Below are 22,531 nucleotides of genomic sequence, written 5' to 3'. Positions count from 1 at the left end.
ACATTAAAAGGGCCTTGTAGAAGTATACACACTGCTTTTATAACAAAAGGCATTATGTCATGCCCTTTCTTTTTCACAACATCACTTGTCAATTCAAGAACCATTTTGAAAACAAATTCAATACATGTCTTGAGGTTGCTTGGAATGTTTTGTAAAATAGAAACATCCCAACCTTGAGCGATGGCCTCTGTAATACATTTGAGTTTCTCGAGTGTTGCATAGTCATACAAAATGTCATCCATGATTGTGACAATAGTTGTGGTTTTTGTGATAGCAACTCCTTTACTAGAAATCTCCACTTCATCAACCGGACTAACTGCCCAAAAGAGGTATTCAATTGATCGCTCCCTTATTGCAACTAGCTTGGAGATGCCAAAATCTACCCACCAAGTGTCATACAAATTAAGATGCCAATATCGTGAGCTCTAAAATCCTTTTACTCTTTCAACCTAAAGAAAACAGTAAAATCTTATAGTTGATTTATAAAATATTTAAAGCATCCTAATACAACAATACTATTTTACTTCTATCTTTTATTATCTAGTCCATAGATTTCTATGAAATTTCATGCCTCCCATCTAGTAAAGATATGAGACCATTCATATACGAGGGCATATTCCACTTATAAACTAAAAAGCAAACGAAAAAAAAAATCAATCTTAAAATTCATATTGCAGTTTGTATTTCTCTACTTTACATTTCATGACTGTTTGAAATATATAATAAAATAATTTTATATTAGAAAAAACATTATTGCCTCTTTTAAAAAACTTCTCTTATATGCATCTCCAGAATTTTCTAATAACTTTTTAAGATATTCAGTGCTAAACATTTTAGCCTCTTCCATAAGAACTTCTCCAAAATATACCACACTTGAAACTCTTAAAAGATTGAACATACTTCTCATCACATGCTCTTCCTTAATATTGTTCTCACCCTTATCATCGTTTACTCTGCAGAGAATGAACTTGCCTGTTATTGTCCTTGAAATTCTTCAATGTATCTTCTCAGCATCTATAACATAAAAATAACAAAAAAAACAATCTTGTTTCAAATATTGAAATAAAAGGTGTGTTCAAAATGTATTGAGTTATTTGATACACTCCAATAAATCATAAGGGTGAAAAAACATTTTTAGAATACATACCCATTAGAGACATGATAACAATTGAATTGAAGAAATTTGGATGCTAAACCTTTGGCATTCAAATTCATTGTAGAACATTCACATCCCAATCCTATCCCAACACTTCCATTCCTTGTTTCCATGGTGCATTGCAAACAAAAAGTAAGCAATAGTTCTATGTAATAAATTACAATCTAAATGCTAATAGTTGTTGAAAAGAGAAATTTAAGAGACTGATAAACATAATCGAGAGCTACTTTTATCTCAGCTTGAAAATATCGCTCTCTTCAAAGGCATTCCAGTGCATCAACCATCTCAAGAAATGTGGTCTTCCTTCAAATTAGACATTGCAAAAGACATGCACACTACAAAATCACTAAGCATCCAAATATATAAAGAGTACAACATATTTTAACTATATTATAGCATTGTGAAAGAAAAATTAAAATGACAAACACTAGTCAAATAATTTTCTTAAATAATCAAACTTGAATAAAGCTTAGATACATAAAACACTTGTTTAATATAGTGAACTTATACAACATGTATATGAAAACCATATAACATATCAACTCTATCAAGGATAAAGTTGCAATTCAATCTAAGCATAGATGAATTGTAGTAACAAAGAAATTATTACACTAGAGTAAACCTAGAAGTATCATCTAAATTTGAAATTTACTAGAATTCTAGAGTAAAGAAAACATTTTATTTTTAGATGAATAAAATGATTTCTTTTTTATACTTCTATTGGATCAACAAAAACTTTAAATATTTGATTCCTGATCTCCTTTTGACAATATGTAAAGCCATCTCCAAATATATAGAAAAATTGTACTCCTCTAGTACTATTGACGCCTATCTTCTCCCAATCAAACAAAACATTGTCTGGTTTCAAAAATTCCTTTGCCAATTCCTTCAATGATTCATTATTGAGTTTGATGATATGATCTAATGCCTCTCCTTCTGAACAATTAGGATGATCACCCATATAACAAGAAATAGCTGAAGCGGTCTTTCCATGGATTCTCTCATCCTACATTAACATTAGAATTCTGTTAATATTAAAATGTATCATAAAATTTATATCTATATTTAATGTCTATGAAAAAGGGGAAAAGAATCAAAACCTCAAAATCATGTATATCATCAATTAACCGCATACACACTCGCATGAGTTGGTAGAATCTGGATCTATCAAGATATATCTTCTCAATATTATCATCACATAAAATATGAGATGTTAATAGGGCGGTATGTAACAATATTGGTCCAAATGCTACACTTTAGTCAACAAATTTCATGTACTCATTAAAGGTTGGAAAATATCCATTTATTTTCCATCGTGCTTGCTCAAAACAAGCTTCTCCATAATCTACCCACTAAAACACAATACAATATATACACGTTAGAACTATTTGATAATTTTATTCCAAGATCTATATAGTTAGTTCTATTTTTAAATATGATCAAAATAAATTCTTACATGGACTTGAAGCCTAAAAATGAATATTATTTTTTTTGTCATTATTGTCTAGAATCTATGTACAAGATTGGGCACAAAAATAATAAAGAAATGTTTTGTTTGGTAATAATATATTATTTTTAACAATAATCCTCAATAAATTTTGATGATGTGTCGAAAGATATATTACAACATTCTAAATATAAGGTTTGTTGTTGCTTGTTTGGGATACCATATGGTTAAGTCATTAGCAAGTTGATATTTTTATTTTGGTTCTCTATTTAATCATATTAGTATCCATCAATCATCTAAATTAAGGAGTATCTTGACTCTATTAAAAATCATCAGAATCATAAGAGTTAGGAAATATCCACTAGTACTTATTACTCAACCCTTGCTTTCTTTTTGTTAGTTTCATAAGGTTCCATTTCTATAAAATCTAATTATTTGTAAAAATTTATAGAAACTATGTCTAATGGCTCTAAATTATCACCACTTTGTTACCAAATCTAATATTTTGTTTGATAATTACTTTGCTATATAATCTACATAGTATGTTATAAAGCACATTAAAAAGGCCTTGAAGAAGTATACATACTGCTTTTGTAACAAAAGGCATCATGTCACGCCCTTGCTTTTCAGTAGCATCACTTGTCAATTCAAGAACTGTTTTGAAAACAAATTCAATACATGTCTTGAGGTTGCTTGGAATGTCTTTTATAATAGAAACATCCCAACCTTGAGCAATGGCCTCTGTAATACATTCGAGTTGCTCAGGTGTTGCATAGTCATCGAAAATGTCATCCATGATTGTGATGACGGTTGTGGCTTTTGCCAGAGCAAGTCTACTACTAGAAAGCTCCGGTTCATCTGCTAAACTAACTTCTCAAAAGAGATATTCAATTGTTCACTCCCTTATTGCAACTAGCTTGGAGATGCTAGAACCTACCCACCAATTGTCATGCAAATTAAGATTTATAGGAAAAGATTAAAAATCGAAATAAACTTCAAACAAAATAAGTTTTATTATTTGATAACTTGTCAAGATCCAATTGCATATTATAATCTGAATTTTCATCAAATCAATGCTTATATAATATAAATGAATAAAATTGACTACAAATTTGTATAATTAAGTTTCTATTAATCACTGGGGTTCTTCCCATAGTATGTTGGTTAAGTGGTGGTGGTGTCGTTGGAGTATCTCTTTATTTATTTGATTTATTACCTTGAGAGTTTTTTCATCTCCAACTTGTACTGAAATTGTAGAATATTGAAATCTAGTTTCACAAGCTCTAAAATCCTCGTCTTCAACCTAAAGAAAAAAATAAAATCTTATAGTTAATTTATAAAAGATTTAAAATATCTTGATACAACAATAATATTTTACTTATACCTTTGATTATCTAGTTCATAGATTTCTATGAAATTCCATGCCTCCCATCTAGTAAAGGTACGAGGCCATTCATATACAAGGGCATATTCCACCTACAAAATAACAAGCTAAAATTTAGAAAGAAAAAAAAAACAATCTTAAAATTCATATTCCAGTTTGTCTTTCTCTACTTTGCGTCTTGGTGGCTATTTGAAATATATGATAAAATAATTTAATATTAAGAAGAAATTATTACCTCTTTGAGAAAACTTCTCTTATATGTATCTCCAGAATTTTCTAATAACTTTTTAAGATACTCAGTGCTAAACACTTTAGCCTCTTCCATAAGGACTTCTCCAGGATACGCCACACTCGAAACTCTTAAAAGATTGAGCATAATTCTCATCACATGCTCTTCCTTAATATTATTCCCATGCTTATCATTGTTTACTCCACAAAGAATGAACTGTCCATTATTGTCCTTGAAATTCATCAACGTATCTTCTCAGCATCCATAACATAAAAATAATAAAAATTAATCTTGTTTCAAATGTTGAAATAAAAGGTGTATTCAAAATGTATTGAGCTATTTGATACACGCACATAAATCATAAGGGTGAAAAAACATTTTTTAAATATATTGTTTGATAGCTTCACGTATATACCTAGTAGAGATTTTAAAGCATCTAGACTATTATTTATTTGGGTACCTGCAGAGACATGATAACGATTGAGTTGAGGAAGTCTGAGGCCTAAAGCTGTGGCATTAATATCCATTGTAGAACTTTCACTTCCCAATCCTATCCCCACACTTCCATTCCAAGCTCTGTACCCACAAAATAACTCTCCTGGTTAATGTTTTCAAGCTTCCATAATAATTTTACATATATAAAAAATTACAAATCTAAATGCAAACAATAGTTGAAAAGAGAAACTTAAAAGAGACTGGTAAACGTAATCAAGAGCTGCTTTTATCTCGCCTTGAAAATATCGATCTATTCCGAGGCATTGCAGTGCATCAACCATCTGTATTTTCCCATTTGTTGTTTCACTACTAAAAAATCAAGTGGTTTGAATCACTTTAAGATAGGGCCACAATCTATCAAACCTACATATCAGCCCTTTTTTGGAAAAAAAAAATCCTCATTTATTTGAACTCCCTCCTCAAGAACCACAATAGGGGGAAAGGATCACGCATCAAAACAAATTTCTTTAGTGTGGAAGTAGTAGAGCCTCCCAAAGCATCCTTACAATGCTTCAAAGGAGGAAAAGAACCTTAATGAGCTATAGCAGTAAAATATTTACCAAGTAATGTAGGCCTAGAACCCTTTAAGACATTGCCACATAAAATAGGGGACACAAGGGACCACAAAGAACCAAACATAGCAAGTAGGTTCATAAGAAAATTACAATTGGTTATAGGCATAAAGTGAGTAGAAGTCGTACAACTAAGAGTATGGCAAAAAATTCAAACCAATAATATTTTCACAAAAAAAATAAAGTACAATAATTTTTTTGAGGTGGAGTACAATTTATTTCAATTATATTGAAATAAAAATTAAAATGAGAATGTTAATCAAATAATTTTCTTAAAAAATCAAATTTGAATAAAGGTTGGAGACATAGAACACTTGTTTTATATATAAAACTTATACTTGAAATAGATATGAAAACCATATAACATGCCATCTTCATCTAAAACATAAGTTACAATTCAATCTAAATAAGCATAGATGAATTGTAGTAACAAAAACATTATTACAATAGGTACCATTTAAGTTTATAATTTACCAAAAATCTAGGGTAAAGAAAGAATTTGATTTGTAGATGATGTAATTATATAGAAATTTTTTATATAGACCATCTCTAATTATATAAAAAAAATTTAATCGTCTAGTACTATTGACATTTATAGCCTCTCCTTCTGAACACTTAGGATGACCACCCACAGAACAAGAAACAGCTGAGGCAATCTTTCCATGGAGCCTCTCATCTTACAAATTAACATTATAAATATGCTAATGTTGCATGTGCCATAATAGGGTAAGTGTACCAAGATGGTGAACAAAAAGGGGAGTATAAGTGGCCACTCTTTTTTTTTGAAATCACCTAAACTTGAACTTGGAGGAGCAATTTGAGACTCGTGCACTTAAAATTTGAAGATACCATAAAAACAAGAGTTGCAATACTTTGAATGTAATTTCTAAACTACTAAAGTTTTTAAAAAATGGATAAGATTAAGAGGGTCAAATTTTTCCCACACACTCAAGTATTCCTTCTCTTTTTTAGCAAAACATAACATAGTGTTTGGTGTGTAGGTCAAAAAAATTATAGTTGCATTTAGTATTTTGAAACGCCCTTTGGTAGAAATATAGTTAAGAGTGAGGTACTAGAAGTTGTGTATTTTTTGTTAAAAGTATTATTTTTATGATTTTTTGGAGTGGATGGATCTTGAAAATAAGATACATGTTCATGCAGGTCACATAACTTGCACCAAAATAATAAAAAATTCAATTTTTTTTTTGAAAGTGTAAAGAATAAAGTATAAAACAATAATATATAAATTATTTTAAAATTGGACAAGTAGGTCTAATATTATTTAAAAAATGGTACACATATGTCTTCGAGAACTATGAAGACATTACTAAAACAAAATTAACAATTAATATGTTAATTCGATTCGAATCTTAGAAAACGTGTGAAATTATCATCGTAGTTTTAAAAATACCCACTTGATATTGTGTAAACCGATTGAGGAGGAAGTTGAGAAACCAAATTGGAAGAAGAAAAATGGTAGAAAGGAGGAAAACGAAGCTCCCAAGCCTTAGCCCCATCATCCAAGCCTAATTACAAGCCTTAATGCATATGTGTAAAACCTCGTATGCTATTTTAATTCAAAAACCCTAATCGACTTTTTATGTTTAATGAACCCATATGTGTTCTTTTGACTTAAAGTCATATATATATGCACACACACACACACATGTATATTCACATACATACATACATACATACATACATATATGTGTATATATGTATACATGTATATATACATATGCACATATACTTGTATACATGTTGTAATGGTGTAATTTGGTTTAGGGTTTTACCAATTAAGACCACTAATAATCCAAATTAACCAAAATATTTAAAGAGGGTTGAATCTAATAGATCTTGCCTCAATCCACATGAGAAAATAGTTGAGATATTGATTGGATTCGCCTTGATTGGGAATGGTTATCCTCTTTCTTAGTGTAATTTGGAATGTAATTGTGAAATTAGGACAAAATGAGAGATAATTGAAGTAAATTAATGAATACAAAATGCTATAGTTATCTCATAGAGCCATAGACTAGGATCTGGGCAAAAAAATAGATTCAAAACTTGTTCATAGAAGTTTGGCCTAATTTATCGAGACCAAGTAGCATAGATCCACCCTAGTCCTCTAAATTTTCTGTCCTCAAAAGTTGAGTGTGTTCATTACTATCAACTCTGCCAAATTTTTTGAGTATAGATCTTGCACCTATTTCCTCATATCAAAGTTGTAGAATAGGGTCAAACTAGACTTCAAGAGGGTATGGAGATAGGACATGCTAAAGTAAGAGCACAAACATGAGGTGTAAATTGGACCAGTTACAATTTATGATGCTACATGTAGCCCCCACTTTAACTATATTATGAGCCCATGAAAATTCTCATCATAAAGTAGAAGGATAAGAGAGAGGGTAAATTAGGAACAAGATCATAAGGAGATAAGACATCACTAATCTCAAGTAACCAAGCCCACAATCTTAGGATCTTAACTCACACAATCTTGTGGAAGGACACACAAAAGAAGATAAAGACAAAAAAGGCAAACAAAGACACAAAACACAAAAAGGCTCTAAGTCAACTAGTTGAAGGGAACTCAATAATAAAATGTCTTAACCACTAATATCCTTCTTGGAATGCCATTACAAGAACACAAATAATCACATAAAAAGATCAAGAGCATGCACCAAATGATGAGCTATGATCCACAAATAGAAAATATATTAGCTCACGGGGAAGAGAAAAGAGAGGATATGGATGTTGTGAGCTAGCAATTTGTGTTATGCTAGGTGATCTGTGTTGGGGATAAGGGTTGTCTGAATAGTCTAGCTATGTTTTACTAGTTCCACTCATCCCATCACATATGTTGTTGCCTAGTTTCAGGAGTTAAGCATCTTGTACAAGAATTTGTTTAGTCTGGTTTCGAGTATGCAATAAATCAAGTATAAGACATGAAATGAAAGAATGTGTTTGGTTTTAGGAACATCTCGTATAAGACTTTGTTGATCTGGTTTTGAGAATGTGTACCCCCATATAAGACAAATATATGTCTAGTTTTAGGAACATCTTGTATAAGACTTTGTTTTATCTAGTTTTGAGAATGTATACCCCATATAGGACATATAAGTATTGTATCTAGTTTTAGGCACGAAGCATCTCATATAAGACTTCGTTTTATCTAGTTTTGACAATAAACATGCCGTATAAGACATGCAAAATATATACAAAAATATAGTACAAAGAGGGAAATATGCAATACCCCCCTTAAGATGTCAACATAGTCCTATGTTGATGTCTTAAGTGTTGAATGTCTAGACTTGAGTAAGAGGGGGGTGAATCAGTTGTCAATTAAACTTTTTGATTCGTTCATAGATCTGAAATAACCAACATATGAGTTATTTACTATGAGTAGATGTAAATATGAAAGCATGTACATACACAAAGAAATCATACACAATGAACACCAGATCTGACATGGAAATCTCTAGAAGGGAAAAACCATGAAGAACATTAGTTCTCAATATATAACACTTGTTAGGGTGACACCAGTTAAGTTGATTTTCATAAAGGTGTCTCACTACCAAAATGTTCACTATAGGATGGCTCACTACTGGAAGAGAAAGAAAAAAATAAAATCCACCACTATGATACAATTACCACAAATAGCAATGCCAAAATAGCCTTCGGTACCTAACAATACACTACACACTTTTCACAACTTCTCACATCAAACATCAATCTTGCATGTCTTCCATACCTCATTCATTGTAGTCATCCTTTACTTATATTGTCCTCCTAACTACATAACCTTCCAAGTTGGCTAAACATAATTTAAAATAGATCTGCACTAAGAATTCTCATGGTGGAAAAGAATGAGAAGTGGACCACACCACAACACACTTCATTGATCAGATCAACACGTTACATAGTCTCCAATTCTAGATCGGACCAGAACCAAAATAATGCTTCTTAATTTAAAAAATAAATAAATAACCAAGATAAACATGAATCCAAGCAATCAACACCATATCCAGAAAATGGAGAAATATAGATAACAACCAACACTATCAATTACTAGTCAACACTAGACATCATCTGGAGCATAACTTTTAGAGCACCAAACAGTTTGAGAAACATATTCCAGATCACCAACTCATAACATCATTTGTTGACATTAATGACAACCATGACGATCATATCAACATCATCAATATCACATTTGCAACAATCCCCCCCTTTGTCACTGATGGAAACATCCATCAACAACAAACAAAAAAACTCACTTATATTATTTATGTGCATGTCTCTCTACATCATTATTTGCCTCATCATTTTCTTTGCATGTTTCCCCCTTTGACATCAAGGACAAAGGCATGCATATCTCCCCCTATGAAACTTACTCTACTCCCCCTGAGAGGAATCCCCGAAGCATCAGTCTAGACAAGAATGATCATGCAATTTATTGGACCAATACACATTAGTTTGAGCTAGGAAGGGGTAATACCCCTAACTTCTACCAAAGATACTCAAAAGTAACCTTACACAATGCCTTTGTGAAGATATCTACAATTTTCTCTTTCGTAGATACATAATCAAGCCTTACTTAATTATCCAACACCTTTCCCCTCAAAAAGTGATACTGAATATATATATATGTTTTATTTTGGAATGTTATACCAAATTCTTAGAAATATTTATTGCATTGGTGTTATCGTGCATAATTGAGATAGGTTCATCAAACAATACACCGATATCCTTCAAAGTTTGTTTCATCCAAAGTACCTATGCATGGAATGAATATTCTACAATATATTCATCTTTAGTGATGGATAGAGACACAAAATCCTACTTCTTACTTGACCAAGTAACTAATCACGAGCCAAGGAAAAATGCTCCACTACTTGTACTTTTTTTGTCATCAACACTTCCTACCTAATTTGCATCTCTATATGCTATCAAAATTAAATCCGAATCTCTAGGATACCACAATCTAAACTCTTGTTTTCCCTTTAAATATCTAAAAGTCCTTTTCACTATAATAAGATGTGATTCTTTTGGTTCTTACTGAAATATAGCTACTAAAAAATAAAAATACATGATATCTGGTCTGATTATAATCAGATATAATATTCCTCCAATCATTGATCTATACTTACTTGCATCAACCTTAGGAGACTTATCATGCTTTGATAACTTGCATTTGGTAGGACTTCATAGGTGTACAAACCGGTTTATAATTCTCCAACCCAAACTTCTTCAACAACTCTTTGACATATTTAGACTGAGAATTGAAAATTCCTTTGCTATTTTGATTAAATTGCATTCCAAGAAAAAAATCAACACAACAATCATGGCCATCTCAAATTCCTTCTACATCTCACCAACAAACCTTCTACACATACCATCATTTCCTCCAAATATTACATCATTAGCATATGCTACAACGATTAAGATTTTATCTGAATCAACTTAGAAATAAAGATTACTGTCAGTAGATCTCTTTTAAAAACCTTAACCAATTGACACAGACAAGGCAGGGAGATCCAATGAAGGACAACCCAACCTTCCAGCTTAACACATAAACCATGGAAGATATACTAGTAACCGATAACAAAACAACAAGAACAACCTGTAACAACACAAAACACATAACCGTTAAATAACATGAATAAACCTTATTATAGTCTGAAGGATTACACATGCCATATGTTGGAACGCAGTCTAGGATACAAATAATTCTTATGAAACAATTACAAGATCCACATATCATCCTCATATTATATTGGCTTCTGAGAACAATTTTTCGATTCTACCCTAATCCGAACCTTAGCCTTCTAGCCTTAGTCCAACCGGATTAGAATCTCATCAGATCTACATGTTTGCTCAATCTCAAAACTCTGTCTTCTATCTTCTAACTTCTACACCTTAAATTATTCACAAACCACCTTTTATACCATTCGTAAGTAATTGAAACTCAATCAAGTCAGCCCAAAGACCAACCAGTTCATGAAACGTGCAATGATAACATGTCGACTCAAATCACTAAAAACATCTCCAAAAGCATAAAAGTTTAAAACGATGCATGGACCTCCATAAATATTGGTCAAGGCCCAAAGAAACATCTCCAATGATTTGCAAGTCACGGAGATCAACTGCAACCCAATCCAACTTCATTCAACATACTGCTAGGTTAACCGGTAAGAACATATCAATTGGGTCAATATCGGAATCAATAACTCACTAGGAACAAAACCAAATGCCATGAAGCTCGAATATGACAAGGATCATGAACACAAGGTAATAAACCCAAGAACACAACACTAAACACTCAAACTGGAAGAAATGTCATACTCTCAAGAAATTCCATCGAAAAGTGTCCAACTTGTAAGAACTAGACCGGTGCTCCTGCATCATACTCTTGGGGTTAATTGAAAAGTCAATCCTATCACTTGATCTGGTTTGACGATCTATCAGTAGGTACTTGCAACTGCCTTAGGGGTTCGACAATCTGACTACAGCTTTTGGTTGCCTCTCCACAGCTATCTACCAGTCCAAACTACAACCCGCCTCAATCGGCGATCTATTCAAGTCTCCACCCACTAACTGCCTCAAGCTCAAGCTCTAGGATTAGTGGTCTACCTAAAAACCTTTCTCTGCCTTATGTTCAGTAATTTGAACAAGTCTACAAGTTGCCTCAACTTCCTCTCCAACCAATCGGTGCATAATCGACACTCTCTCCAACAATAGGTTCACAAACCAGCTCATATACCACTTGATGCAGTCACTAGTGAGGAGGGACATCAAAGAGATCAATCTAGACCGATCAAAAAGAGTAAACACAGTAGAAATGGATAGATATGATGGAGGCAATGCAAAACAGGTAGCTTTTATTGCATGAAATCTGATTACATCCAACCAGTAACAATCAGGTTACAACATACCAGCTCATAGGCCTAGTAGAATAGGTCACAACTGAAACCTTCAATCAAGATATCTATCTTCTATACACAACCTAGCTACTTGATTCTCTCATTGATTACATTCTAAAGCATAATTACAAATATATTCTCCAGTTGACCCAAAAGGGATCAAAATCCAAAGAACAAGACCTAACATGAAAACAACAAGGTCGGCCTTTTCCAAGAGATTCCTTTGGAAAATATAAAGGATGAAACATAGATCATGGGAAAAGGTTGGCCACATGCCAAGGAACATCAAAATCAATGCCTAAGGCTCCACAATCTTCAGGATGGGTTCAGGTAGATCACCAAAATAGGTCCAGGCAACGGGTATAAAGGAAACTGGCAACAAGAAACTGTCATGGAAACCGACAATGATATCTTGTCGGAAAGTGATTTGAATGTGATGTGGCTAGGAAACAAGAAAGATGATTAAGTCTTCAAGTAGAATCCAACTCCACAGGATCCGGTGAGCCAAAAATGGGACACACAGAAAGGAAAACTGAAACTGCAAACATAAAGAAAAATAGAAAGGAAAATGTTTTTTTGGTTGATGCAAGATTGCTATGAATTGAGGATGCTCGTGCATCAGACATCAAGGGTTATTGAAAAAGTGAGCCTCTCACTTTGCTGGGGTCAGAGGAAAACCAAGGTGGTCAGCCTCTGCCTAACAAATCCAAGATGAATCTTTAACTGGTATGTCCTTCCACTTCACAAGATATTCCTTATACTGACTATTCTGGGTACTATGCCCAATCCTACTGTCCAAAACCTCTTCAATCTGATCTGGTTCCATTTGGGGAAACTATTTCTCCAAGTCTACAATATTGTCCTCACTGAATTCTAGTTCATGGTATTCATGAAGGTATACAATGTTGAATATAGATGAAATACTTAGACAATCCGATAGCTCCACTTCATATTGATTTCCAAAACTGGACTTCCTCAAAATCTTACAGGGTCCAAACTTCTTCATTTGGAACTTATTATAAGTTCCAACCGGGAATCTCTCTTTTCTCAGATATACCATCACTTCATCGCCAACTTCAAATTCATTATGTCTCCTCTTCTCATCCGCCTTCTCCTTATATTTATTGTTCATGTCTTCCAAATGTTATTTAACTTGAATATGCAATGTTGACATGTGATCTGCAAAACCTTTTGCTTCTAAAATCTTTCGATATTCACTGCTAATTTCTTTGAAATCTGATATACTTCTAGGATGCACTCCGATAACTATCTAAGAAAAGGTGTTTTTTTGGTACTTCTATACACAAAATTGTTGTAGGCAAACTCTACTTGTGCAAGAATCAAATCCCAACTTCCCATTTTATATCCCACTAAACATCTCAACAAGTTTCCTAAACTATGGTTAACAACTTCTGTCTATCCATCAGTCTGTGGGTGAAAAGTAGAACTGAACTTCAAATCTGTCTTCATCTTCTTCCAAATTATTCTCCAAAACTAGCCAACAAACCTAGTGTCTCTATCTAAAACTATGCTCTTAGGTAATCCATGCAATCTCACCACTTCCTTGAAAAATAGGTGTGCTACATTTGATGCATCTGATGTCTTCTTATAAGGTATGAAATGAGCCATCTTTGAAAATCTATCCACTACCACAAATATATAATCATTCCCTCTTGGTGTCTTAGGCAATTCAGGTACAAAACCATACTTATATCCTCCCAAGGTCTTACTGGTATTTTCAAAGGTTTATACAATCCCACATTTTGACTACTACCTTTTGCAACTTGACAAAGTCTACAACTCTACACATATCTCTTAAGCTCCTTATGAATTTGGGGCCAAAAGTACTGCTCACTCACCAATGCTACTATTTTGTCAATGTCAAAATGTCCAACTAGTCCTTCACTATGTTTTTCCTTTATTAGGTTCTCTCTCATGTAACTCTTAGGTATGCACAACTGAACTCCCTTGAATAACATTCCATCCTGAATGAAATAATCCAACCATTTGCTCCTATCAACCATAATCGGTTCTCTACATGTTTTCCAAGGTTCTGCAAAATCCGGGTCTTCATCATACAAAGTCTTCAAATCTTCGAAACCTGATATTGTCACCCTCTTCTCTATCAGAAAATTCCTTCTCCTACTCAATGCATCAACAGATTTGTTAGATTTCCCACTTCTATGCTTCAACAAAAAAGTGTTAATCTGCAAGAATTCTACCCATCTCAAATGTCTCTGATTCAACTTACTCTGACTATGCAAATACTGCAAAGCTTGATGATTTGTTTACAACACAAACTCCTTAGGAAATAATTAATGTCTCCATTTCTTCAAGGCTTGAACTATGGAATAAAATTCCTTATACTACACTAAATATCTCCTCCAAACATCAATAAATTTCTCACTGAAACAGGCTAGTACTCTCCCTTCTTGACTCAAGACTTCTCCTATTGTTGTTCACTTGCATCACAATCCACTTGAAATACTTCATTGGAATCCAGTAAAGCTAACATAGGCTGCTTAGTCACTTTTTGCTTCAATAGTTCAAAGCTTTTGTTTTCTCCGATGGTACACTTAAATTCCTTTCAATCTCCTCTCATGGTCTCAGTCATAGGGTTAGAAACTGAACTTAAATTTCTGATAAAATTTTGGTAAAAACTAGCTAGTCCATGAAATGATCTTACCTCTCCAATGATTTTTGGTGTCGGCCACTCAAAAATTGATTTCACTTTCTCAAGGTCCATATTCAAACCATCCTCAAATATCACAAATCCTAAATAGACTAACTCATCCTTCATGAAAGTACACTTCTTGATATTGATCAACAACTTTTCTTCTCTCAATCTCTGCAAAACTTGTCTTAATTACAACAAAAGCTCCTCTTTTGTCTTACTGAAAATCAAAATGTCATCCAAATACACAATAAAAAACTTACCCAAGAATTTCTTCAATACCTCATTCATCAGCCTCATGAAAGTACTCGGTGCATTAGTCAATCCAAAAGGCATCACCAACCATTCATATAGCCCTTCATTTGTCTTAAAGTTGTCTTCCACTCATCACCTTCTCTGATCCTGATCTGATGATATCCACTCTTCAAATTGATCTTTGTAAAGTATTTTGCTCCACTCAAATAGTCCATTATGTCATCCATCCTAGGCAAAGGAAACCGGTATTTCACTATGATCTTGTTTATTTCTCTCGAATTGGTACACATTCTCCACTCTCCATTCTTCTTAGGTGCTAATACTACTAGTACTATACAAGGGCTTAGACTCCCTGATCAAACCTTTCTTCAATAGCTCTTGTACTTGTCTATTCTATTCTTCATTCTCTATTAGTGTCAATCGGCATGCAGATTTGTTAGAAAAACTAGCTTTGGGAACCAAGTCCATGCAATGAATAATACTTCCTACAAGTGTAAATCCATTAGGTATATTATCTAAAATGATGTCCTCATATGCTTTGAGCAAATCTATTATCTCTTCTGGGTGCTCCCCTTCCGATTCTGGTCTCTCAGTCTTCTTAGGATTTAAGACAAAACATACATTCTCATGTCTCAGTCCATCCATAAATTTCCTTCCATCTACTAAATAAATTCTAGCATTCGTACAAACTTCACTCTTCAAAGGTTCCTCCAAAGGTAACAAGGTTTGCTTCATCCCATTGACCACAATAGTGTATGTATTCTTCCTCCCATCATGTACTACCTATCTATCAAACTGTCAAGGTCTACCCAACAAAAGATGACAAATATCCATAGGCATAATATCACATAAGAATTCATCATGATAATTCCCAATTTTCAATTTTACTAAACATTGTTCACTTACTAGAAACTTATGTTCATCTTGAATCCATGCTATCTAGTAAGGCTTAGGGTGTTTCAATCTCTCCAATTTCAACTTATTTACCATCTCCTCTGAAACAAGATTATCTAAACTACCACTATCAATAAAAACTTTACAAAATGTACCAGATACCTTACATCTGGTCTTGAACATATTCTTCCTCTGCAAGGGCTCTTCATCTCCTCCGGTATGACACAAATCTCTCCTCATCATCAACAATTCTCCATCTTCCAGTTTATTGTCTAATTCAGTGGGGTTTTCTTCCACCACTACTGCTCTTTCGATAGTCTCTGTCTTCTTACACTCGAATGCACGGTGTCCTTCTCCTCCGCACTTAAATAAAGTTCCTCTAAATATCCTCTTGTGTTGTCTTCCAAAGTTCTCATTCTGGTAACCATCTAGTTCTCTCCTTCGGTAAAAATTTCTATCATCCTTCCGGTATGAATTACTTTCTTTGTTCACTTCCTTTTCCTTGTTATAATCTTTACTGGTTCCTCTTCCTCCAGTATATCCTCTTCCTTTAGTAAACCTTTCACCTCTACCTCTCTGTCTCTTCTCAGGTCTTTTGGTCAACTTCTCTTCAGCCTTTAGGGCATACTAGTAAGCCTCTTTAACACTCTCCAATTTTATCATACTGAGTTAATCTTGTATAGACATCTACAATCCGTTCAAATATCTTGCAACTTGTTCAACTTCATCATCAACATGTCTAGATCTGATGTTCAACTTGTAAAATGGTTTGGTGTACTCCTTCACACTAGATTCCTTTTGTCTCAGATTCTGCAACTTTCAGAACAAATCCACTTGATAATTTGCTGACACAAACTTTGATTTCAACTTAGCAATCATCTGATCGCATGTCTTGATCTTTTCTTTACGTCTTCTCTATCTATCAGCTTGCAAATCCTCTCACCAAAGAGATGCATGACATTTCAACCAGGTACAGACATATTTCACCTTCCTCTCTTCTGCAGTGTTTTTAAAATCAAAATACTTCTCCATTTTTGAGATCCAATTCATCAATTCATTTGAATCTAACTTCCCATCATATTCCGGTGGGGTAAAATGAGGTTTAGTGTTCACCCTACTCAAAACCCTCAAAAACATTTCTTCATCCGGATCAACCACTGGTAGGTTTACTTTTTCTCTCGAGGCTTCTTCTCCTTCATCTTCACTCACATCTTTAGTGTGTTGGCCTCTTCTCTGGGCTATCTCCATGGTTTCTAACCAGGTTTCTATTCCTTGCAACATCTCCATCACAGTAGGGTTTGCATTCCCATGCCCTCCACTATTCCTAGTTCCTCTTTGCACCATCGTTCATGCTAGTCCTCTACAACCATAGGTTGGATCCACAATCCACCACCCTACAATAAGAAATTCAAAGCATGCAACCTCTAGATTGAGACTTCACTCTAATACCACTTGATGCAAATAAGGTAGGGAGATCCAATGAAGAACAAACCAACCTTGCAGCTTAACACATAAACCATGCAAGATATCCTAGTAACCGGTAATAGAACAACAACAAGAACAACCGGTAACAACACAAAACACATAACCGGTAAATAACATGAATAAATCTTATTACAGTTTGAAGGGTTACACATGCCACATGCTAGAACATAGTTTAGGATATAAATAATTCTTACAACACAATTACAAGATCCATAGATCATGCTCATATCAAATTAGCTTTCGGGAACAGTCTGTCAGTTCTATCTTAATCTAGACCTCAGCCTTCTGAGATTAGTCCAACTGGATCAGAATCTTTCCAGATCTACATCTTCGCTTGATCTCAAAACTCTGTCTTCTATCATCTAACTTTGTCCCTCAAATGATTTGCAAACCACCCTTTATACCATCTTTAAGTAATTACAACTCAATCAAGTCAGCCCAAAGACCATCCGGTTCATGAAACATGCAATGGTAACAAGTCAGCTCAAACCACTAAAAACATCTCCAAAAGCATAAAATGATGCACAAACCTCTAGAAATACTAGCCAAGGCCTAAAGAAAAATCTCCAATGATCTGCAAGTCATGAAGATCAACCGTAACCCAATCCAACTTCTCTCAACACACTACCAGGCTAATTGGTAAGAACATATCAACCGGGTCAATACCGAAATCAATAACTCATTGGGAACAAATTCAAATGCCATGAATCTTGAACACGAAAAGGATCATGAACACAAGGGAATAAACCCAAAACCACAACACTAAACACTCAAACCATAAGAAATACCACGCTCTCAAGCAATTCCACTGAAAACTTCCCAACCAGTAAGAACTAGATCGATTCTCCTGCATCACCAATCAAATAGTTGTCTAGGCTTCTATGCCAAGCTTTAGGAGCTTATTTAAATCCATACAAATTCTTCTTCAACTTGCAAACAATATCTAGATCATCTCTCGACTTAAATCCTTTTGATTTTTCTATATAAACTTCTTCTTTCAGTTCTGCATTCAAAAATTTTGATTTTACATCCATCTTATAAAATTTGAAGTCCTTAAAAGATATAAAGGCTAAGAACATCATAATAGCTTCCATTTGAGAAAATGGAGCAAATGTCTCCTCAAAGTCAATTCCTTCAACCTAAGTGTAACCCTTGCAAACCAACCTTGCTTGGTTTCTTACAACCTTTCCATCCTCATCTAGCTTGTTCTAGAATACCCACTTTGTTCCAATTACAATTTTATCTGTCAGCTTGTGTAAAAGCTCCCATGTCCGAGTTTTCTCAATTTGGTCTAGTTCTTCTCTCATTGCCTTTATCCAATTTTGATCATTGCAAGCTTCTTCTACTACCTTTGCTTCAGTCTCCGAAAGTAAACATAGTGACACTTGTTCTTGAGTTGCCTTACTTCTTGTGATTTTTCCTCTGTTCTTATTTCCAATAATCTAATCCTTGAATTGCTTCATCTATACATACCTCAGGGTCTTTGATGTAGTTTCTAAAGCATCCTGAGTTTCATTTTTCTTTTCTTCTTCTTTATTTTCCTCTTCCCTTCTTCATTCTAAGGACTCATCTGATTCATATCCTACTAATTGATCATAGTCTTTAGAAATGTCTTCATCAACCTTCACATTTGCACTTTCAACAATTTTGTTTATTCTTTTGTTCTAACACTGGTATGCCTTTCTCCTTATAGAGTATCCTACAAATATGCCTTCATCTTCTCTATTGTCAAATTTTCCAAGATTATCCTCAACTCTTTGGATATAACAACTGCTTCCAAATACCTTGAAATACTTCACTATTAGAATTCTTTCATACCATAGTTCATATGATGTCTTCCCATATCTTTTCCAAAATAAAATTCTATTAAGGGTATATACTACTATATGTATAGCTTCTCTCTAGTAAACCTTTGGTATAAAATTCTATTTAAATGATGAAGATCCTCTAGTCTCTAATGCCACCAACCTCTAATTTAACTCCTTATATAATAGCCTTTGAATAGACCTAATAAATTATTTTCTACACAAAAACACACTTGATAGGAAAATATTATGAATTTTATTGTAATTTCAATTGAATAAGATAGTGAGTAACTAGTTTTCCCAAATGAAGATTTCAAACTATTGGATTAACAAGAGTTTCAACCTCCTTGGCATCCTTATTCAAAACTTCTAGTAGCACTATATCAATTTAATAAAAAAATTTCAGGTGTGTGCACCAAGATGGTGTGCAAAAAAGTGGACACACCCCCAAAAAACTTAGAAAAACACAAAACGTGCAAGGGTTATTTAAAATTTAAAAAAGCCCGTATGCCTTTTGGCTCATTTTGTCGAGCCTAACCGAAGAAAAACCACGTACAAGGTTTTTCTTATAATAAATGTGTACTCAATTTAGTTTTCAAAACCCCATATGCATTTTGCTATCAATAAAAAAAATTTGACTACAGTCACTGGGTCATTTTCACCCACGGCTACAAGAAAAAACACTTTAAGGGTTTCAAGCTAAATGATAGGCAAACAAGGTTTTTAAAAATCAAACACATGCACAATGGAAAGAGGTATGCGATCTAATTTTTTCATCTATTCTATGCATTTAATAAATTATATTTGCAATTTGAATGAAAATTCATCATTTTTTATTATTTTTTATTATGAATGGATATCAGATTTGAAAAATAATGCCCCCCAACAAGACACACCTCTTGAAAACTTAGGGAAAAACCCACAAGAGAACCCATAAGAGAACTCACAACCAAACCCTGAAGATACAAACCCTCCAACTCCTCCAGTAGACCATTCACAAGCTACACAGGAGGATTTGATAAATCCGTTAACATAAAACACTGCCAAAATAACTAGATTGGTGAATAGACTAAAGGGATCCGAGCATGAGCATCATCCATCCCTTTCCACAGACCTAGAATCATTTTCTTGTAGTGCCAATTAAGTTTTCAATCAAATTACAAAATGGGGATGCTATAGAGATCGATGTCATGCTTTTTATGCTAGTGGGTTGTCATATAATGAAGTGAAAAAAAAAACATAAAGTAAAGCACAAATATGTGCTCTTTTTATTGATCCCAAAACAAGTGAGACCTTACCTATTAATTCAAAGAGGTTTCCTATACATTGGTGTAGCCATTTACAAATGAAAAATGTTTTTTGGAATAGGTGGTGGATGGTCTTTGATCAGCCACCTTGTAATAATTTTGAGGTTCTATTATATTTTTTGATTAATCTATATTGTGATTTTATCCTCACTGAGCGGCTGAACTATTTTGATATGAGAGAGTTCCAGGGTAGAGGTGAGGCTCTGGCCAAGATAAACTCGGAGCTCAGAGGGTATTAAACCCCCAAAGTCACATCCCCTTAGCACCAAAACCTGTGGTCCATGTCACAATCCCATTAGCCCTTGAAAGAGTTGATGGAGCTATAGACTCTTCAGGTGGCCATTGCATTGACTGATGTCATCATTCAACATGGCACACAACTATCACACCCTCTTGGCGTGGACGATGATCTAGTAGTTGAGCCATCTGGCCTTGGTGAGCCCATTTAGCATGTGTGTCCCAATTGTTTAGGTATATGCTCTGAGATGGATGTCGAGACTAGTGAAGATGGTTCCATGTCCCATCTATGTAGAATTTGTGGGAGTAGATGTCAAACTACCACTATAGAGGATGTGGCATTGATGGATGATTTGATAGATATGGTGTTTGGTGGTCACACATAGACACAGGTGTGTTGATTTGAATTGATAAAATTTTATTTATCAATCTCTTAGAACTTGTAAATATAAATGAATTTTCATTTATAGATCGATTTAAATTGACACAAACAATATGCATTTCAGGATGTAGCATCGGGTGTTAATACACCATCGAATATTCCTCCCACACTTGTTGTAGCTGTAGCTTCGACTCTTGAGGTATAAATTTTGTAACATGTTACAATAGAATAGTAACTTGAATTAATTTTTTTTTTTATAAGATATACCAACTCTCTTTAATGTATATTTATTTTTCATTTTATAGGTGTTGTTAGGGGATCAATTTTGGCCTCGAAAGCTATGTGGTATCATATTTTGCACACCTCTTTTTATGTATTATTTTGATTGAATATGAAAGTCACTTAATTCTAGATTTATTAAATTATATTTGATATTATCTATTGATATCTCTTGTGTTAATTTTGTTTCTTTTAGGGTACCCTACATGTGTCTAGGACACCTCCTCAATGAAATAAATCCTCAGGGATGCCTAAATGTCAAAAGGTAATTGAACACATTTTTAATTGACACAATTGTTTGAAATGGTTGAAATTGTCTAAATTGGAACTTGTAGATTGATTAGTGTTTTTTTTCTCTTTTATATATAATAGCAATTGAGATTTGTAGAATTTATGAATGAACCTAATATGCTAGAGGATCAAGAGAGGGAAGAGGTATGTATCTCTACTTTACTTTCTTGATTTGATGATTATATGCACATGTACAAGTGAACTTTAGATAAATTTTATTCTTATCTTTTTTCATTTAGGAAATATCCATAGCTACTTCATTAATGGCGAGCCCTCCTAAGTCTATTGAGAAGCTTCCTAGGCCCCAGTATACTTTTGTTCTATATATTGTAGATTTTGTGTTTTTGATCTATATATGTTATTACCTTGTATTAATTGTATTTAACCTACAATATTTGTCATTGTATTAATTGTATTTAATCTTATCTTTTTTCCTACAGGAAATAGTCATACTTGCTTCATCAATTGCGAGCCCTCCTAAGTCTGTTGGAGAAGCATCTTAGGCTCCAATACATTTTTGTTCTATATATTGTATATTTTTAGTGTTTTGATCTACATATGTTATTACCTTGTATTAATTGTATTTAACCTACAATAGTGCCCTTCTCAGTTTCGGCATAACGTGGATCCTTTTAAGTTCCATTTTAATAAGACTCCTAAGTCTAACAAGGCAACGAAAGAAAAGATGATAGATCTCAGATCAATAGATGAGGTAA

At 33.7% G+C, this 22,531-nt stretch overlaps 1 long non-coding RNA gene and 1 pseudogene across 1 annotated transcript; both read right to left on the bottom strand.

Annotated features, from left to right (window-relative positions):
• Window positions 1-22: 22 nt before the first annotated feature.
• Window positions 23-1,216, bottom strand: LOC131074300 (uncharacterized). Its single transcript, XR_009113042.2, has 3 exons — window positions 1,148-1,216; window positions 937-1,014; window positions 23-449 (listed from the first exon to the last, which is right to left on the bottom strand). It is a non-coding gene; the product is annotated as an uncharacterized LOC131074300 (long non-coding RNA).
• Window positions 1,217-1,222: 6 nt separating this feature from the next.
• LOC131074316 (alpha-humulene synthase-like) lies at window positions 1,223-4,992 on the bottom strand (annotated as a pseudogene).
• Between the last annotated feature and the right edge of the window lie 17,539 nt (window positions 4,993-22,531).

The sequence above is a fragment of the Cryptomeria japonica genome, chromosome 7, assembly GCF_030272615.1.
Source record: "Cryptomeria japonica chromosome 7, Sugi_1.0, whole genome shotgun sequence".
Classification (NCBI taxonomy): domain Eukaryota; kingdom Viridiplantae; phylum Streptophyta; class Pinopsida; order Cupressales; family Cupressaceae; genus Cryptomeria; species Cryptomeria japonica.
Note: the sequence above shows the minus strand (reverse complement) of the source record. Positions and strands in the feature narration are given on the sequence as shown.